This window comes from Sapajus apella, unplaced genomic scaffold (assembly GCF_009761245.1).
Source record: "Sapajus apella isolate SASKATOON/1434 unplaced genomic scaffold, GSC_monkey_1.0 scaffold98, whole genome shotgun sequence".
In the NCBI taxonomy this organism is placed as follows: domain Eukaryota; kingdom Metazoa; phylum Chordata; class Mammalia; order Primates; family Cebidae; genus Sapajus; species Sapajus apella.
This window is the reverse complement of record NW_022437038.1, coordinates 2181958-2201497: the sequence shown is the minus strand read 5'-3', so window position 1 is coordinate 2201497 and position 19540 is coordinate 2181958. Positions and strand designations below refer to the sequence as shown.

The following is a 19540-nucleotide window of genomic DNA, read 5'->3' as shown; positions in this document are numbered from 1 at the left end:
AGAGCAAAACTCCATCTCAAATAAATAAATAAAAGATCTGTACCCTTATGAAATCAATAATTAGAAAAAATAAGTAAAAAGAATAGATACAATGAGTTTTAAAAATTTACTTGGCAATGATAATAGCAATGAAACTACTAATTTAGGGTAAGTGCTATGTGCCAGGCACTCTTAGAAGTACTTTGCATTTATCATCTCATCTCAGTCACAAAACCCCATATGATGGATACTAATATTATCTTTATCTTATAATAGAGGCAGATTTGAGATTCAATCCCTGGTAGTGTGGTTTCAGAATCTACACTCTTTTTTACTGAGGTACTGCCTCTCATCAAACTACGTGTTTTTTGACTTGATTTGGTGACAGGACCACAGATCAACTTGGGCTTATCTAAGTTCATGCCCTTCTCAGTTTTATCTCATCTTGTTCTACCATTTCTTACCTTTCCTAAATGTTCTCACCCTACCAACCCAGTATCTCCTGCTTTACTGCTTCCCTGTACTTTTAGTCTAATAAAAAAGCACCTTATAAAATATATTCTCTAAAGTGTATGTTATGTTATTCCTCTCAGAAGTCGTTTTTTCAGGTATGTAAAATATTAACCTTCTCAGAAATATTCGCATTTTTCAAAGAAGATGTATGAAGAGGAGATTGGGAGAATATTATTGAGTAGGTAAGATTTCTAAGAGCTTCTCAAATCTCAAAAATGTACATAATTACGTACTTCCCCTACCTTTATGGACAGCCTAGCTTTATGGCGCTATCAGCACTTCCTTACCAGATGCAAAGGTCATAAGAAATTGGATAGTTTTCATATTACTTCAGAGGCTCCTACCTCTTCTATTCACACTGAATTTATTACTGCTCTCTGGATTTCTGTGGAAAGGATGGATTCTTACCATTTCTGATACAATAAAGATGAATTCCTGGCTCACTGATTTGCCAGGTTTAGCAAATATAAATGCATGACTCCAGTGCAAATTTGAATTTCATAGAATAAATACTTTTTAGTATAAATATATCCCATGTAATATTTAGGACATATTTGTACAAAACTTATTTTTCATTTCTCTTAAATTCAGATTTAACCGGACATCTTGTATTTTATTAGATATCTAAACTCAAGGTGAATTTTAATTGTCTATAGACCGGAAGAAAATTTTAATTGTCAATATATTATAGTAATCTAATTATGAGGTGATATAAACATGAAGGAAAGGAGGCCAATATAGAGGAATGCTCTGAAGGACAAATCCATGTGTACAATGGAAGAAGAATCAAAATGTGGTGATTGCTTACTTTTGAAGGGGCTGATGAACAATGTTGTTGAAAGAAATCCTGGGTGTCTTGAAAAGAAGTTTTAGGTTATGTGTTACACAGCAAAAGTCATTACAAAAGACTAAGGACACAAACTCAGGGACTTAGGTTCAGTTTTTGGGAGCAAGCAGGTTACATAAAATAATCAGACTAGAGAATAACTTGAGTCTTGAATGTCAAATAAGGCTTAGGGGATTAAATACACCTTAAATGTTATTTTAGGCCATTACACAGAAATCACAAGGGCAGCTAGTTTGCTATTGAATATCTAACAACCAGAGATACTGTACTAAAGAGAGAATGTTAGTCTTTTGACATTATATCATCATACTCCTATATAAGTAAAAAATATTTCTTGTATTTAACACTTCAGTTAAGATAATTGTATAATCAAGCATGATCATTTACAATGAAAACTAAAATTGCAAAATGTTATACACATACTCTGTTCTGGAAACAGTGAAAAGTTATGAACACTTAATGCCTATTTTATGATGTCACAAAATATTTGAAGTATAAAGGATAATTTCATTTCCCATTGGGTTATGAGTTTCCACTTCCCTCAGGAGATGATTCCTCAAAGAGTAGATGACAACTAGTGGTTAAATTAGGAAATACAAGTTAGATTTATAGAACCCGTTTTAACGTGAAATCTTATTTTCTCTTCCAGCCAGAATGCCTATTAGCTATTTTGATTTATTTAATTTTAGTTGGATTTCAAAAACTAATAAGTCATTTTTCATATTGCAAGGTGAATACTTAATCAGATACCTCTTGCAAGATTCTGATGCTGAGAGTTAGAATACAGTGTAAGAAAAGCATTTTAAATGTAAAGAGAGTGTTGTAGAGCATATACAACAAGAAAAAAAGCAGGGTTACTGTGGGAACCATAATCCTGAATTTCATGACTTGTCTTGTGTGATTACAAATTTAACGCTGTAGGAAGGATTGTGTAACTTTTTCCTTTATTTTGAGGATGAGTTATTTGTGAATAATCAGGAAAGGGTAAGACTTTGATGTGACCTGAATTTGTGCAAACAGAGTGGATGCTACATCTTTTAGGAAGGTAAAAGTAAAAGTAAAAGTAAAACAAAACAAAACAAAACAAAACAATATGGGAAGGCAGTCTCTTCAAAGTACTTGAGTTCAGCACACTGCAAGTTTTCACTGTAGAAAAATACAGAAAACAAGTTTACACATCAATTTTATTTGCAGCTGAGGATTTCCAGAAGGATTTGAAATGGGCACAGAAACTGTGCCATGTTTCTTGATACTCCAAGGGGTAGTTGTGACAATGAATGAATTCCAGGGCATAGCATGCAGCTGGCAACAGAAAGCAAGGGAAACTGGAGGAATTTACTTTTGCTTGGATTTAACTGAATCACATCTTGAAACAGTGAAGTATGAGTACAGTTTTCTAAGAAATTACAGCAGCACACAGGCAAAGTGTGTGGTAGTCAATATATGAGTTACCTTTTATTAGGAAAGATCTGGAGTCAAATATGTGAATGAGGCTGCCTCTGTACACAGAAATGTGTCAAACTGATTATGCATCAGCCTGCTATGTATGTCTACAAATCATGCAATTTAATGGAAAGGAAAGGATGCAATCAATTAATAAGCTGTTTTTACTATGGTACGGATCACACAGATTTCTCTAAAGAGTTGAGTTCTTGACACATTTTATATTGATTATCTTGTTTTTCTTTGGATATTGCCAGAGGCCATAAATTTTGAGACTATTCCAATTTTGGCAATAGACATTCCAAATAACATTTTCTGTGTTCAGTGGGTACTAAACAATTGATATGGCACTAAAGACCCATGCATACATGCACATGAAAGTTTGGATCATATTTAGGTCAGGGTCCATTTGCGTCCCTTTGGAGAAAAATTTAATATAGGTGGTGCTGCCTAAACAAATTTAGCTGAACTTAATACATTGATTATTAGTATTTGTGCTAATACCTATAATAACATGAATATCCTCTGGTTTCATTGTATTTTTAGCCTGAGATGTAATATTACTGAAGTTAATCAGTATAAGCACCAGAGGCCTAGAAATGCAGCATGTACTCTACAGAAAAAGAGTTATTGCTATAGATGATAAATAGGGAAGAAAATAGTGACTGGAATACAGTTTTAGAATAAAAAAGGTATAAATGAATGAATGAAATGAGTGAATAAAATTTGCACTTCAAGTCATGGAATACCAAGCATATCACCAGAAAAATAATTTGGTTATTGGAGGGATAAAACTATTAAAAGTTTGAAAGAATGCTTAACATCAGTATAAAGAAGCACACAATAATGAAGGAATTAAAATGTAGAATGTCAGTCAAAAACAATCACTCTAGTCTTTCATGAGGAAGTAGTGAGAAAACTAATCATCTTGGTTTTGATCAATTTATGATAAAAGTGGTTTATTCTAGAGTGGGAGACAAAGGAAGCTGAGTTTTAAGTTTTCATTGACTACATATAGATTGAAATGAATAAGAAATGAAAGAAACAAAGGATTGTAAGGTCTAGGCACAACAAAATTAAAAACAGTTTGAGTGTAATATCTTTTGCATAAATAGATTATACTAACAATGAAATTCTAAAAGTATTTGAATGTAAAAGATAGGATGCTAGAGCTTCGGAATTTGATAAATATTTAACATAATACAGTAGTTTCTTTGCCTGAGTGCTTGCTGCTTTTTATCACCAGTTTCTCATGAAATGCCTTACCTTGTAGCGGAAAGCAGTGTTTTAATAAGATAAGCCATGAGTATTTATATAATTGAAACAAAAAAGATTGAGTTCTATTTCATCAAATTGCTATAAACCAGGAACTCTGCAAAATGAAAAAGGTAAGGGAAAAAGAATTCTCAAAATCAGAATGACATAGAAATAAATGCAATGTCAAAATTGATCAAAGGGGAAGAGTTGCTTTTAAACGTAAGTTTGGATGAAAATGATACGAAGAGACACAAGTAAAAGGAAGATCACAGTGAAACTGAGTCATCTATAGATGAAGGAAAGAAAAGGATTTATATTAACAATGAGCATTGATGTCCAGTTAGTTAAAGTTGTATCAGAAATTCCCAGAATATCCTTATTTGCAGTGTGTTTTAGGACTTAAGTATAATACACAGACTATCTCTACCTGCACAAAGGGGATTTTTATAGCTTATTTCTAATTTAGAAAAAAATCAATTTGGCACCTTTGGCTTATGAAACTACACTTTCTATGGAAGCTCTAGTGGATTTTAGACATTCCTATTCACATTTGTTAACGAAACAAAACAAAAGGAAAAAAAACCTTTTCAGATAATATGTAAATTTGTTCTGAGTTTTGGGGCCCAAATCAAAAATTCTACAACATATTCCTAAACTAAAAGGACCTTTTGTTTTATCTATAAACTAGTGTTGCAAAGAATACGAAGGTCAGAATGACACACACATGCCTATACTTACTTTTTCACTTTTATTGTTTTGATTTTTTTAAAAAAATTCAATAGTGTCTGAGGTACAGGTGGTTTTTGTTTACATGGATAAATTCTTTAGTGGTGATTTCTGAGATTTTAATACTTCCATTGCCCCAGCAATACACACTGCACCCAATATGTAGTCTTTTATCCCTCACCCACTCCCAGCCTTCCTCTGAGTCCCTAGAGTCCATTACATCTTTCTTATGCCTTTGCATCCTCATAGCCTAGCTCCTACTTATAAGTGAGAGCATACAATATTTGGTTTTCCATTCCTGAGTTACTTCACTTAGGATAATTATTTCCAGGTCCATCCAGGTTGCTGTGAATGCCATCATTTCATTTGTTTTTATGGCTGAGTAGTAGTCTATGGCATATACATACAACATTTTCTTCATATACATACCCACTCATTGGTTGACGGGCACTGGCATTGGATACATATCTTTGCAATTGCAAATTGTGTTGCTATAAACATGTATATGCATGTGTCTTATTCATGTAATGACTTATTTTCCTTTGGATAGATAGCCAGTAGTGGGATTGCTGGATTGAATGGTAGTTCAACTTTTGTTCTTTAAGGAATCTCCATACTGTTTTCCATAATGGTTGTATGAATTTACATTCCCACCAGCAGTGTGAAAGTGTTCCCTTTTCCCCACATCCATGCAAACCTTTATTGTTTTATCACTTCTTAATAATAGGCATTCTTGTAGGAGTAAGGTAGTATCTCATTGTGGTTTTAATTTGCATTACTGATTACTGATGTTGAGAAGTTTTTCTTATGTTTGTTGGCTGTTTGTATATCTTCTTTTGAGAAATGTCTATTCATGTCCTTTGTCCACTTTCTGATGGAATTATTTGCTTTTTCTTGCTAATTTGTTTGAGTTCTCGTAGATTCTGGATACTAGGCCTTTGTTGCATGTATAATTTGGAGATATGTTTTTCCACTCTGTAGGTTTTCTGTTTAATTGGCTCATTATTTCTTTTGCTGTGCAGAAGTTTTTGGTTTAATTAGGTCTCATTTATTTATTTATTTTTGTTTTTATTGCATTTGCTTACTGGGCCTTAGTCATGAATTCTTTGCCTAAGTCAATGTCCAGAAGAGTTTTCCTAGGTTTTGTTATAGAATGGTTATAGTTTCAGGTCTTAGATTTAATTCTTTGATCCATCTTGAGTTGATTTCAGTATAAGGTGAGAGATGGGGATTGAGTTTTATTCTTCTACATGTAGCCTGCTGCTTTTCTGAGCATGATTTATTGAATAAGGTGTCCGTTCCCCAATTTATGGTTTTGTATGCTTTGTCAAAGAGCAATTGGCTGTAAATATTTAGCTTCATTTCTGGATTCCCTATTCTGCTAAACTGGCCTACATGCCTATTTTTATATAACAGTACTATGCTCTTTTGATAAGTATAGCCTTATAGTATAATTTGAAGTCAGGTAATGTGACACATGCAGATTTGTATTTTGCTTAGTATTGCTTTCAGTGTGTGGGCTTTTGTTCCATATGAATTTTGGGATTTTTTTTTCTATTTCTGTGATGTGTAATAATGGTATGTTGAAGGGAATTGCATTGAATTTTTAGATTGCTTTGGGCCATATGGTTTTTGTTCACAATATTGATTCTTTCTGTCCTTGACATGGGATGTGTTTCCATGTGTTTTTGTCATCTATGATTTCTGTCAGCAGTGTTTTGTAGTTAACCCTGTAGAGATCATTTACCTCCTTGATTAAGCATGTTCCTAATTATTTTCTTTTACTTTTTTGGAGATGTTTTAAAAGGGATTATTTTCTTGATATCATTCTTAGTTTGGTCATTATTGGTGTATTGCAGTGATACCAATTTTTTACATTGATTTTGTATCTGAAACTTTACTGAACTTGTTCATTAGATCTAGGAGCTGTTTTGGATGAGACCTTACGGTTTTTTAGGTATACAATCATATTGGCAAAGAAATAGTTTGACTTCCACTTTCCAATTTGGATGCCCTTTATTTCTTTCTCTTGTCTGATTGCTCTGGCTAGGAAATGCAGCAATGTGTTGAATAGGAGTGGCTAAAGTGGGCATCCTTGTTTTGTTCATTTTTAGGGGGAATGCTTTCAGTTTTACCTCATTCACTATGATGTTGTCTATGGGTTTGTAATACATAACTTTTAAAAAATTATTCTTATACTTTAAGTTCTGGGATGCATGTGCAGAACATGCAGGTTTGTTACATAGGTATACATGTCCCATGGTGGTTTGCTGCAACCATCAACCTATTATGTACATTAGGTATTTCTCCTAATGCTATTCCTCCCCTAGTCCCCAACCCCCAACAGGCCCCAGTGTGTGATGTTCCCTTCCCTGTGTCCATGTGCTCCAATTGTTCAACTCCCATTTACAAGTGAGAATATGCAGTGTTTGGTTTTCTGTTCCTGTGTTAGTTTGCTGAGAATGATGGTTTCCTAGGCAGTACCATTCAGGACATAGGCATGAGCAAATAATTCATGTCTAAAACACCAAAAGCAATAGCAACAAAAGCCAAAATTGACAAATGGGATCTAATTAAACTAAAGAGCTTCTGCACAGCAAAAGAAACTATCATCGGAGTGACCAGGCAACCTACAGAATGGGAAATAACCTACAGAATAGGGCAACCTACAGAATGGGCAGGCTACAGAATGGGAGATAGTTTTTGCAATCTGTCCATCTGATAAAGGGCTAATATCCAGAATCTACATGGAACTTAATCAAATTTATAAGAAAAAAACAACCCCATCAAAAAGTGGGAGAAGGATATGAACATACACTTCTCAAAAGAAGACATTTATGTGGGCAACAAACATATGAAAAAAAGCTAATCATCACTGGTAATTAAAGAAATGCAAATCAAAACCACAGTGAGATACCATCTCACACCAGTTAGAATGCTGATTATTAAAAAGTCAGGAAACAGCAGATGCTGAATAGGATGTGGAGAAATAGGAACGCTTTTACACTGTTGGTAGGAGTGTAAATTAGTTCAGCCATTATAGAAGATGGTGTGATGGTGATTTCTCAAGGACCTAGAACCAGAAATAACGTTTGACCTAGCAATCCCATTACTTGGTATATACCCAAAGGATTATAAATCATTCTAAAGACACCTGCACATGTATGTTTACTGCAGTGCTATTCACAATAGCAAAGACTTGGAACCAACCCTGTTGCCCATTAGTGATAGACTGGATAAAGAAAATGTGGCACGTATACACCATGGAATACTATGTAGCCATAAAAAAGGATGAGTTCATGTCCTTTGCAGGGACATGGATGAAGCTGGAAACCATCATTCTCAGCAAACTAATATATGGCATTTATTATTTTGAGGTAAGTCAATTCTATGCTTATTTTGTTGAGGGTTTTTTTTTAATCATAAAGCGATGCTGGATTTTGTCAAATGATTTTTTTGCGTAGATTGAGATGATCAAATGATTTTTGTTTGTAAGTCTGTTTTCGTGATGTATCACATTTATTGACTTGCATATGTTAAACCATCCCTGCATCCCAGGGATGAAACCTACTTGATCATGATGTATTATCTTTTTCATGTGCCATTTCATTTGATTAGCTAGTATTTTTTGAGGATTTTTTCATTTATGTTCATCAGGGATATTGGTCTGTAGTTTTTTTTTATTATGTCCTTTTTTGGTTGATACTGGTTTCATAGAATGATTTAGGGAGGATTCCCTCTGTATCTTTTGGAATAGTGTCAATAGAATTGGTACCAATTCTTTGAATGTCTGATAGAATTCACCTGTGAATTTGTCTGTCTGGACTTTTGTTTTTGTTGGTAACTTTTTAATTACCATTTCAATCTCACTGTTATTGGTCAGTTTAGGGTTTCTATTGCATCTTGATTTAATCTAGGAGGGCTGTATATTTCCAGGAATGTATCCATTTCCTCTAGATTTTCTAGTTTGTGCATATAAAGGTGTTCACAGTGGCCTTTAATGATCTTTTGTATTTCTGTGGTCTCAGTTATAATGTATCTGGTCTCGTTTGTAATTGAGCTGTTTTAGATCTCTCTTCTTTTCTTGGTTAATCTCATTAATTGTCTGTCAATTTTGTTCATCTTTTGAAAGAACCAGCTTTCTGTTTCATTTATCTTTTGTATTTTTTTCTTTCAATTTCATTTAGTTCTTCTGTGATCTTTGTTATTTTTTTCTACTGGCTTCATTTCTTTTTATTTCTCTAGTTCCTTGACGTGTGACATCATGTTGTCAATTTTTGCTCTTTCAGATTTTTTTTGATGTAGACATTTAAGGCTATGAACTTTCCTCTTAGCACTGCTTCTGTTGTATCCCAGAGGTTTTGGTAAGTTATGTCACTATAATCATTCATTTTAAAGAATTTTTAAATGTCTATATTGATTTTCTTATTAGCCCCCAAATCATTCAAAAGTACATTATTTAGTTTTCATGTATTTGTATAGTTTGAGGTTTCCTTTTGGAGTTGATTTCCAGTTTTATTTCACTGTGGACTGAGAAGATACTTGATATGATTTTGATTTTCTTAAATTTATTTAAACTTGTTTTGTGGCCTGTTATATGGTCTATCTTGGAGAATGTTCCATGGGCTGATGAGAAGAATGTATATTCTGCAGTTGTGGAGACAAATATTCTGTAAATATTTGTTCTAGGGTATAGTTTAAGCCCATTTTTTCCTTTTTTGACTGTTGACTTTCTGTCTTGATGTTTTATCTAGTGCTGTCCGTAGAGATCTCATTTCTTAAATCTAGTAGTAATTATTTCATAAATTTGTGAGCTCCAATGTTAAGTGCATATAAATTTAGGATTGCAGTATCTTCTTTTTGGACTGATTCTTTTATCATTATATAATGCTCTTACTTGTCTTTTTTTTTTTTTTTTTTTTTTTTTACTGTTGTTGCTTTAAATTCTGTTTTGTCTGTTATAACAATAGGTACTCCTGCTTGCTTTTGCTTTTCATTTGCTTGAAGTATCTTTTTTTATCCCTTTACCTTAAGTTTATATGAGTTCTTATGTGTTATGGTTCTCTTTTTTTTTTTAATCCATTCTGTCATCTTATATCTTTTAAATGGAGCATTTAGGCCATTTACATTCAACATTATTATTGCGATGTGAAGTACTGTTCTAGCCATCATGTTAGTTGTTACCTAGATACTTTTTCACATTGTATTATTGTTTTACAGGCTCTGTGAGATTTATGCTTCAACGAGGTTCTATCTGGATGCATATCCCTATATTTATTTATTTTTTAAATGCAATAGTTTTTACAAGCAATTTAACATTATACTGTACTTACACCAGACTCATCAAGCTGTATGCATTAAATATGTACTGCTATTTATATTTTAATCATACCTCACTAAAATGATTTTTGAATAAAATTAAAATAATAAAAAAGAATAATACCTGGCACAGAGTAGATATCAATAAATATTCACTGAATAAAAGGGAATTTTAACTAATTTTAATTAAATAATGATAAGCTATCTTTTAAACTCAGTACATTAGCCTTATTTATGATTTATGAGTTTGGGGTATGTTAATTTAGATTTAACATAATGTATAATGATCTTAGAATAAACCGTAAAAATGAAGTCAAGAAAGATTTCTTTCACTTCTGTAAACCATTTCTTCAACTATTTCTGCTTTATGAATCATCTTGGATGTTACACTGATATAAGATTAGAAAACTAGAACTTTTCATAAGGTGTGTTTGAAATAATATATTCCAAGAAGCACTTTGATTTAATCTTAAATATAAACAGCAATGAGGTCATATTTTCTATCTAAAAAAGTTATCTGCCCATAAATGCCTAGATATTCCCTTCACCCAACTCATCCAAGACAGACTTGTATCAAAATCTCCCTCTATTGTAGAGTATCAAGATATCTGTTCCCAAACTGTATATCCATATTCAGAAGAATAAACAAAATTCAAATCAAAATGGATGAAAGACTTAAATCCTAGACCTCAAAATATGAAACTACTACTAGAAAATATTGGGGAAACTCTCCAGGACATTGGTCTAGGCAAAGATTTCTTGAGCAATAAGCACAGGTAACCAAAGCAAAAACGGACAAATGGCATCATAGCAAGTTAAAAATCTTCTGCACAACAAAGGAACCAATCAACAAAGTGAAGAGACAACCCAATGAATAACAGAAAATATTTGCAAGCTAACAGTTGACAAGAGATTATTAACCAGAATATATAAAAGAGTTAAAACAACTCTTTAGGACAAAAAAAAAGAAAAAAAAAACCTAATAATCTTATTAAAAATTGGGTAACGATTTCAATAGACATTTATCAAAAGAAGACATACAAGTGGCAAACAGACATTTGAAAAGGTGCTCAACATCACGGATCATCAGAGAAATGCAAATCAAAACAAAAATGTTATATTATCTTACCTCAGTTAAAAATGGCTTTTATCCAAAAAACAGGCAATAAGAAATGCTGACGAGGATGTGGAGAAAAGGGAATGCTCATACACTGTTAATGGGACTGTAAATTATTAATAGTACAACCACTATGAAAAACAGTTTCTCATTTCCTAAAAGAAATGAGAAATAGAGATACTATTTGATCCAGCAATATACCTCCTAGGTATATATCCAAAAGAAAGAAAATCAGTATGTTAATGGGATAACTCTCTTCCCTATGTTTATTGCAGCACTATTCACAGTAGCCAAGATTTAGAAGTGACCTTGGTGTTCATCAACAGACAAATGGATAAAGAAAATGTACATATACACAATGGAGTGCTATTCAACCATAAAAAAGAATGAGATCTTGTCATTTGCAACATCAGTGATAGAACTGGAGGTCATCATGTTAAGTGAAATAAGCAAGGCAAAGAAAGACAAACATTGCACATTCTTACTTATTTGTGGGAGCTACAAATTAAAACAGTCTCTTTGGACAGAGAGTGTTAAGATGGTTACCAGAGGCTGGGAAGGGTAGTTGTCGGTGGGGTGGGGGAAGTGTGAGTGGACAGGGCCAATGGTTAATGAGCATACAATATAGGAATAATAAATAAGACCTAGTATTTGCTAGCACAACAGGGTGACTACAGTAAAAACTAGTGTTCTTTTTCATCTTAAAAAATCTTACGCCAGTTAGAATGGCAATCATTAAAAATTCTGTAGACAGCAGATGCTGGAGAGGATGTGGAGAAAAAGGAACACTCTTACACAGTTGGTGGGAATGTAAATTAGTTCAACCATTGTGGAAGACAGTGTGGTGATTTCTCAAGGATCTAGAAATAGAAATTCCATTTGACCCAACAATTCCATTCTAGGTATATGTCCAAAGGATTATAAAACATTCAGTTATAAAGACACATGCACATGTATGTTCATTGCAGCCCTGTGTACAATAGCAAAGAAAGACCTGGAACCAACCCAAATGCTCATCAATGACAGACTGGACAAAGAAAATGTGGCACATATACACCATGGAATACTACACAGCCATAAAAAACGATGAGTTTGTGTCCTTTGTAGGGACTTGGATGAATCTGGAAACCATCATTCTCAGCAAACTGACACAAGAACAGAAAACCAAGCACTACTTGCTCTCACTCACAGGTGGGCGTTGAACAATGAGAACACACGGACTTAGGGAGGGGAGCATCACACACTGGGGGCAGTTGGGGGGGGTGACTAGGGGATGGACAGCGGGGGATGGGAAGGGTTTGGAGGGATAACATGGGGAGAAATGCCAGATATATTATGTACCTATGCAACAACCCTGCATGACCTACACATGTACCCCAGAACCTAAAGTAAAAACAAAACAAAACAAAACTTAATGAGTATAATTGTATTGTTTGAAACAAAAAGGATAGATGCTTGAGGTGATTGATACCTGTTTACCCTGATGTGATTATTATGTATTGCATGCCTGTGTCAAAATACCTTATACACCCAAAAATCCCATGCTCGGAGAGTTCTAGACCTCTTTAGTTATCACTTTTCCCCCTTAATTTGCCCTGTTTCCATCTGATAAGCTCCATTTCTATTCTGAATATTTGATAGTATCCTTTTTATTAACTTTTTTTGAATATCTCATTATCTAGTTTATGGATGATCTGTTCTTTGTTAACATTCCTCTTCTTGGATGAAAATTTTTTGGCATTTTACCCCTTTTAAAGTTGCTAAATTTTATCTTTAGCATTTATTTAATTCTCAAAAAGATATGAGATAAAAATAAGTACAAATCAGTGTATTATTTACATACTGACCCCCAAGATAGGATACTCCTATATAGGCCATAGTATTTCCTTCTGTTGACAGTGATAAATCATAAGTAAGGCTAATGTACTGAGTTTTAAAGATAACTTATAATTATTTAATTAGAACTCATTAAAATTACTTTTTTATTCAATGAATATTTATTGATATGTACTCTGTGCCAGGCATTCCTTTTTATTATTTTATTTTATTGTTAAAAATTGTTTTATTGAGGTATGATTAAAATATGAACAGCAGTACATATTTAATGCATACAGCTTGGTGAGTCTGGGGTAAGTATATACCTGTAAAACCATCATCACTATTGAGACCATAAACACATCCATCACCTCCCAGTGATTTTTCCTGCCCCCTTATTATTATTAATTTTGTAGTAAGATCTTACTTAATATCTACTCTCTTAGCAAATTTCAAGTACACAGCACAATATTTTTAGCTATAGGCACTATGCTGCATAGTGGACCTATAGAACTTGTTTATCATGCATAATTGAAACTTTCTCTCCTTTGAACATCTCCTCCCTATTTCTCTCTTTCCCCAGCCCCTGGCAAGCACAATTTTACTCTCTGCTTCTATGAGTTTGACAATTTTAGATTTAATATATAAGTGAGATTGTAGCTATCTTTCTGTGTTTGGAATATTTTACTAATCATAATGGCCCCCAGCTTCATACGTGTTGTCACAAACGGCAGGATCTCAATTTTTTATTTTTATTTTTTGACACAGGGTCTCACTCTGTCACCCAGGCTAGAGTCCAGTGATGTAATCACAGTTCACTGCAACCTCAACCTCCAGGCTTAATCAACCCTCCCAGCTTAGCATCTGGAGTAGTTGGGATGACAAGCACACACCACCAGGCCTCGCTAATTTCTATTTTTCATAGAGATGAAGGCTTGCTATGTTTCCCAGGTTGGTCTCAAAGTCCTGGGATCAAGCAATCCTCCTACCTTGGCTTCTCAACGTGCTAGAATTATAGGCATGAGCCACCACACACAGTCTAGGATTTCATTTCTTAAGGCTAAGTAATATTCTGTCTTATCTATATCTCTGTCTCTCTCACATTTCATTTATTAATGCATCAGTAGACACCTGGTTTGTTTTCATAGCTTTTCTATAGTGAATAATCCTACAATAAACAAGGGAGTACAGATATTTCAAGATACTGATTTCAATTTCTTTGTATATATGCCCAGCTGAGGGATTTCTCAGTCATATCATAGTTTTATTTTTAATTTTTTGAAGAACCTTCATACCATTCTCCATAATGGTTGTACCAGTTTACATTCTTACTAACAGTGTACAGGGGTTCCCTTTTCTCGACATCCTCACAACCCCTTATCTATTAAAAAAATAATAGCCACCCTAACGGATGTAAGGTGATTTGCATTTCCCTGATGACTAATGAGGTCATGCACCTTTTTAAATACCTGCTGTCTATTTATATGTTTTCTTTGTGGAAATGTCTATACAAAGTCTTCTCTACATTTTAATTGGCTTGGATTATTATTATTATTATTTTTGCTATGGAATTGTGTAAGTTCCTTACATATTTTGGATATTAAACCCTTATCAAAGAAATGATTTGTAAAGATTTTCTCCTAGTACTTAGGCTGCCATTTTTGTTATTGTTGATTGTTGTGCAGAAGCTTTTTAGTTTCATGTAGTCTCACTTACTTATTTTTGTTTTTAATGCTATGCTTTGGTGTCTTATCCAGTAAATCATTGCTGAGACCAATGGCAAGAAGTTTTTTTCCCTATGTTTACTTATATGAATTTTATGGTTTCAGCTCTATTGTGTAGGCCTATAATCCATTTTAAGTTGAACTTTGGGTATGCTGTAAAATAAGGGTCCAATTTTATTCTTCTGCATATAGAATACATTGAAGTAACTATCCTTTTCCCATTGTGTATTCTTAGTAACCTTGTCAAAGATTAGTAGATAGCTTTTTTCTTAGTTTTATTTCTGGGCTTTCTATTTTGTTCCATTGGTCATGTGTCTGTTTTTATGGGAGTATCATACTGTTTTGATTAATATAGCTTTGTAATTGAATTTAACATCAGGAAGATTGATAACTCCAGCTTTGTTCTTCTTTCTCAAGATTACACTGGCTATTTAAGGTCTTATGTGGTTCCATATAAATTTTAATTTTTTTTTCTATTTCTGTAAAAAATGCCATTGGAACTTTGATAAAGATGTGCTGAATCTGTAGATCACTAAGGGTGTTATGGACACTTTCACAGTATTAATTCTTTCAGTCCGTGAACACAGGATATCTTTCCATTTATTTGTATTTTTCTTCAATGTCTTTGAACAACATTCTATAGTTTAAAATGTACAGAATTTTTGCCTTCTTGGCTAAATTTATTTCTATAGAGTTTATTTATTTTTTATGATATTGTAAATGGGATTTATTTATTAATTTATTTTTTTGGCTAGAAACACAACTTATATTTGTATGTTGCTTTTGTATCCTGCATGCAACTTTACTGATTTTGCTTATTAGTTCTAACAGATTTTTGGTGGAGTCATCAGGGTTTTGTGTAAATAAGATTATGTCATTTACAAATAGATACTGTTACTTTTTCCTTTCCAATTCACATGTTTTTCATTTCTTTTTCTTGCCTAATTGCTTTGGGTAGGACTTCCAGTTACCACTGTTAAATAGAAGTGGCATGGGTAGGCACCCTTGTCTTTCTTGATCTTAGAGGAAAAGCTTTCACCTTTTGACCACTGAGTGTGAGCAATGGACTTCTTATGTATGGTATTTACTGTCTTGAGGTATGTTACTTTCCTACCTAATATGTTGAAGATTTTTTTTTTATTGTGAAAGGATGTTTAATTATGTCAAATGCCTTTTCTGCATCTGTTGAGAAAATTGTATGATTTTTATCCTTCAGTCTGTTAATGTGGTATATAGCATTTATTTTTTTGTGTGTGTGTTGAACCATTCTTACACTGCAGAAAGAAATTCTATTTGGTGGCAGTGAATGATCCTTTTAATATGCAGTTGAATTCAATTTGCTACTATTTTGCTGAGGAGCACAACTAAGCAACAAAATATACCTAAATATACCAAAACTTAAGGAGCGCAGTAAAAGCAGTGACCAGTGGGAAATTTAAAGTTGCCTCCGTTAAAAAAGAAAAAAATTTGAAGTTAATAATTTAACTTTACACTTTAACGAAGTAGAAAAAGAAGAGTAATGCAAATCCAAATTTAGTTGAAGGTAGAAAACAATCAAAGTTAGAGCTGAGATAAAGGAAATAGAGAGTGAAGAAATAGTAGAGAAATTCAGTGAGATCAAAAGTTGGTTATTTGAAAAGACCAAAAAAATTGTCATGCCATCAGCTAAATTTATAAGGAAAAACAAGATGCAAATAACAAAAATTAGAAATGAAATGAGAATATTACCACTGACCTTACAGAATTACAAATGATTATTAGAGAGTACTAGAACAATTGTACCTGAAACAATTATACAGTCTAGGTGAAGTAGAAAAATTTGTAGAAACACATAAATTACCAAAATTGAAACAAGAAGAAATAGAAAATCTAAATATACCTATATATAATAAAGAGTTTGAATCAACAACCAAAAATCTTTCAGCAGAGAGAAACCGGGGACCTGATGACCTCACTGGTAAATTCTACCAGAAATTTAAATTATTATTAATGCCAATCTTTTCAATCACTTCCAAAAAATAGAAGGGTAAGAAACATTTTCTAACTTATTTTTTGAAGCTAACATTACCCTTATAACAAGGTCACACAGACACAACAGGAAAACTATAAGCAAATGTGCCTTGTGAATATAGATGCCAAATTCTCATCAAACTATTTTCAAACAGAATCCAGCAGCATAGTGAAAGGCTTATATACCATGACCAAATGAGACTTATCTCAGCAATTTAAGGGTAGTTCAACATGGGGAAATCAATCAATGTAACATACCACATCAATAGAATGATGAAAAAATTATTGTCTTAATTAATGCAATAAAAACATCTGTCAACATCTGAAATCATTTCATGGTAGGGACACTCGACCCACTAAGAATAGAAGGGCATTTCTTCAACATGTTAAGCAGCATTTATGAAAAACCCATAGCTAAAATAATAAATGGTAAAAGCCTGAAAGTTTTCTTTTGAAAATTAAGAATAAGATGTGGCGCCCACTTTCTCCACTGCTGTTCAACATTGTACTGGAAGTTTTAGCTAGAGCAATTAGGCAATAAAAGAAATAAAAGGCACCCAAACTGGAAGAAAAAAAAGTGAAACTGTATATATTTGCAGATAACATAATCCTATAAATATAAGGCCCCAAGGAATATATATACACCCACACACACACAGCTCCATATATGTTATGGATTGAATTATGTCCCCCACAAGTGCCTCACAATGTAACATTTTTTTGAAACAAGACCATTGCAAATCTAATTGGTTAAGATGAGGTCATACTGGAGTAGGGTTGGCCTTTAATACAATATGCCTGATGTCCTTTTAGAGGTAAAGTGATACAGATACAAAACAGAATGTCATGTGACAATGGACAAATAGACTAGAGATGCGTCTATAAGGAAAAGAATGCCAAATTCTGCCAGGAACTACCAAAAGCTGGAAGGGACAAGGAGGAACTCTTCCCTAGGGCCTGTGGAGAAAGCATAGCCTTGCCAACACCTTAGTTTCAGAATTCTAGACTCCAGAACTATGACAGAATAAATCTCTATTGTTCTAAGCCACACAGTTATTGGTAATTTGTTATGACGGACATAGTCATCTAGCGCAGATTTTGCTATTAGAGAGTAGGATGTTGCTGTAACATATGCAAAAAATGTGGAGTTGACTTTTGAATAAGTCAAAAGTATAGGTAGAGACTGGAAGAAGTTTGAAGTATTTGATAGAAAATTCACTGATTGCCTTGAAGAACTGGTAGAAATATGAGCTTAAATGTACTTCTGCTGAGGATTTGAAATAGTGAACATGTTATTGGACACTGGAGGAAAGATGATTCTGTTTTTTCTTCTTCAACTTTAAATTCTGGGATACATGTGTAAGATGTACAGGTTTGTTCCATAGATAGGGAATGGTTTCTTAATATGATATTTAAGCACAGCACCAGAACAAAAAATAAATAGTACATCATCAAAATTAAAAAATTTTGTGCAATGGAAATGATCAATAAATGAGATGAAAACCCGCAGAATGGGAGACAGTATTTACAAGTTATTCATCTGAAACTTTTCTAGTATCCAGAATATGAAAAGAAATCTTACAATGAAATGATAACAAGACAAATAATGCAACTGAATAAATGGACAAAGCATCTGAATAGACATTTTTTTTTTCTAAAGAAGATAAACAGATGGCCAATAAGCACAAGATGCTCAACACTATAAGCCATCAGGGAAGTGCAATCAATTGCAAATCCAGTTTGCATTTGCAAATCCCAATGAGATATCACTTCACACTCACCAAGATGGCGATAATCAGAAAGAAAGACAACAGCAAATATTGCTGGGGATGTGAAAGAATTGGAGCCCACACATATTGCTGTTGGGAATATAAAATGGTACAGCCACTGTAGAAAACAATTTGGTGGTTCCTCAAAAATTAGAATTATCATATGACTCAGCAATTCTCTTTCAATTAAGTTGATGCAAAAGTAATTGTGGTTTTTGCCATTACTATTAATACATATATACCCAAGAGAAATGAAAACACATGACCACACAAAAACATGCACACAAATATTCATGGCAGCATAATTTATAATGGCCCCAAAGTAGGAAAAAATCCAAATATCCATAAACTAATAAGTAGATAAATATATAAACAAAGCGTGGTATATCCCTATAATGGAATCTTCTTGGGCAATGAAATGACGTAAGGATGTATGAAACAACATGGAAAATCTGTGAAAGTACTATGCCAAGTGAAAGAAGACAGTGACAAAAGAACATATATTATGTGGTTCCATTTATAATAAATGTTCAGATTAGGCAAAGCTATACAGACTGATATTAGTGTATTGGTTGCCTAAGACTGAGTGCTGGGATGCTGTGAGGGAATGTAGAATGTCCACTAATGGGTACAGAGTTTCCTTTGTGGGTGATGAAAATGTTCTAAGTCCAGGAACAGTGGCTCATGCCTGTAATCCCAGCACTTTGGGAGGCCGAGGTGGGTGGATCACCTGAAGCCAGGAGTTCGAGAAAAGCTTGGCCAAAATGATGAGACCCTGTCTCTACCAAAAATACAAAAATTAGTCAGGCATGGCGGTGAGTCTGTAGTCCCAGCTACTTGGGTGGCTAAGGTGGAGGATCACTTGAGCCTAGGAGCTTAAGGCTACAGTGAGCCATGATCATGCCACTGCACTGTATCCTGAGTGACAGAGTGAGATCCTGTTTCAAAAAAGAAAAGAAAAGAAAAAATGTTCTAAAATTAGATTGTGGTGATGATTGCACAACTGTGAATATACTATAAA

The 19540-nt window shown here is 33.6% G+C and overlaps 1 long non-coding RNA gene across 1 annotated transcript; it reads right to left on the bottom strand.

Moving 5' to 3' along the window:
- Positions 1–5977: 5977 nt before the first annotated feature.
- Positions 5978–9353, bottom strand: LOC116536087. The gene is made up of 3 exons (XR_004262475.1): positions 9344–9353; positions 6757–6761; positions 5978–6146 (listed from the first exon to the last, which is right to left on the bottom strand). It is a non-coding gene; the product is annotated as an uncharacterized LOC116536087 (long non-coding RNA).
- Positions 9354–19540: the final 10187 nt, after the last annotated feature.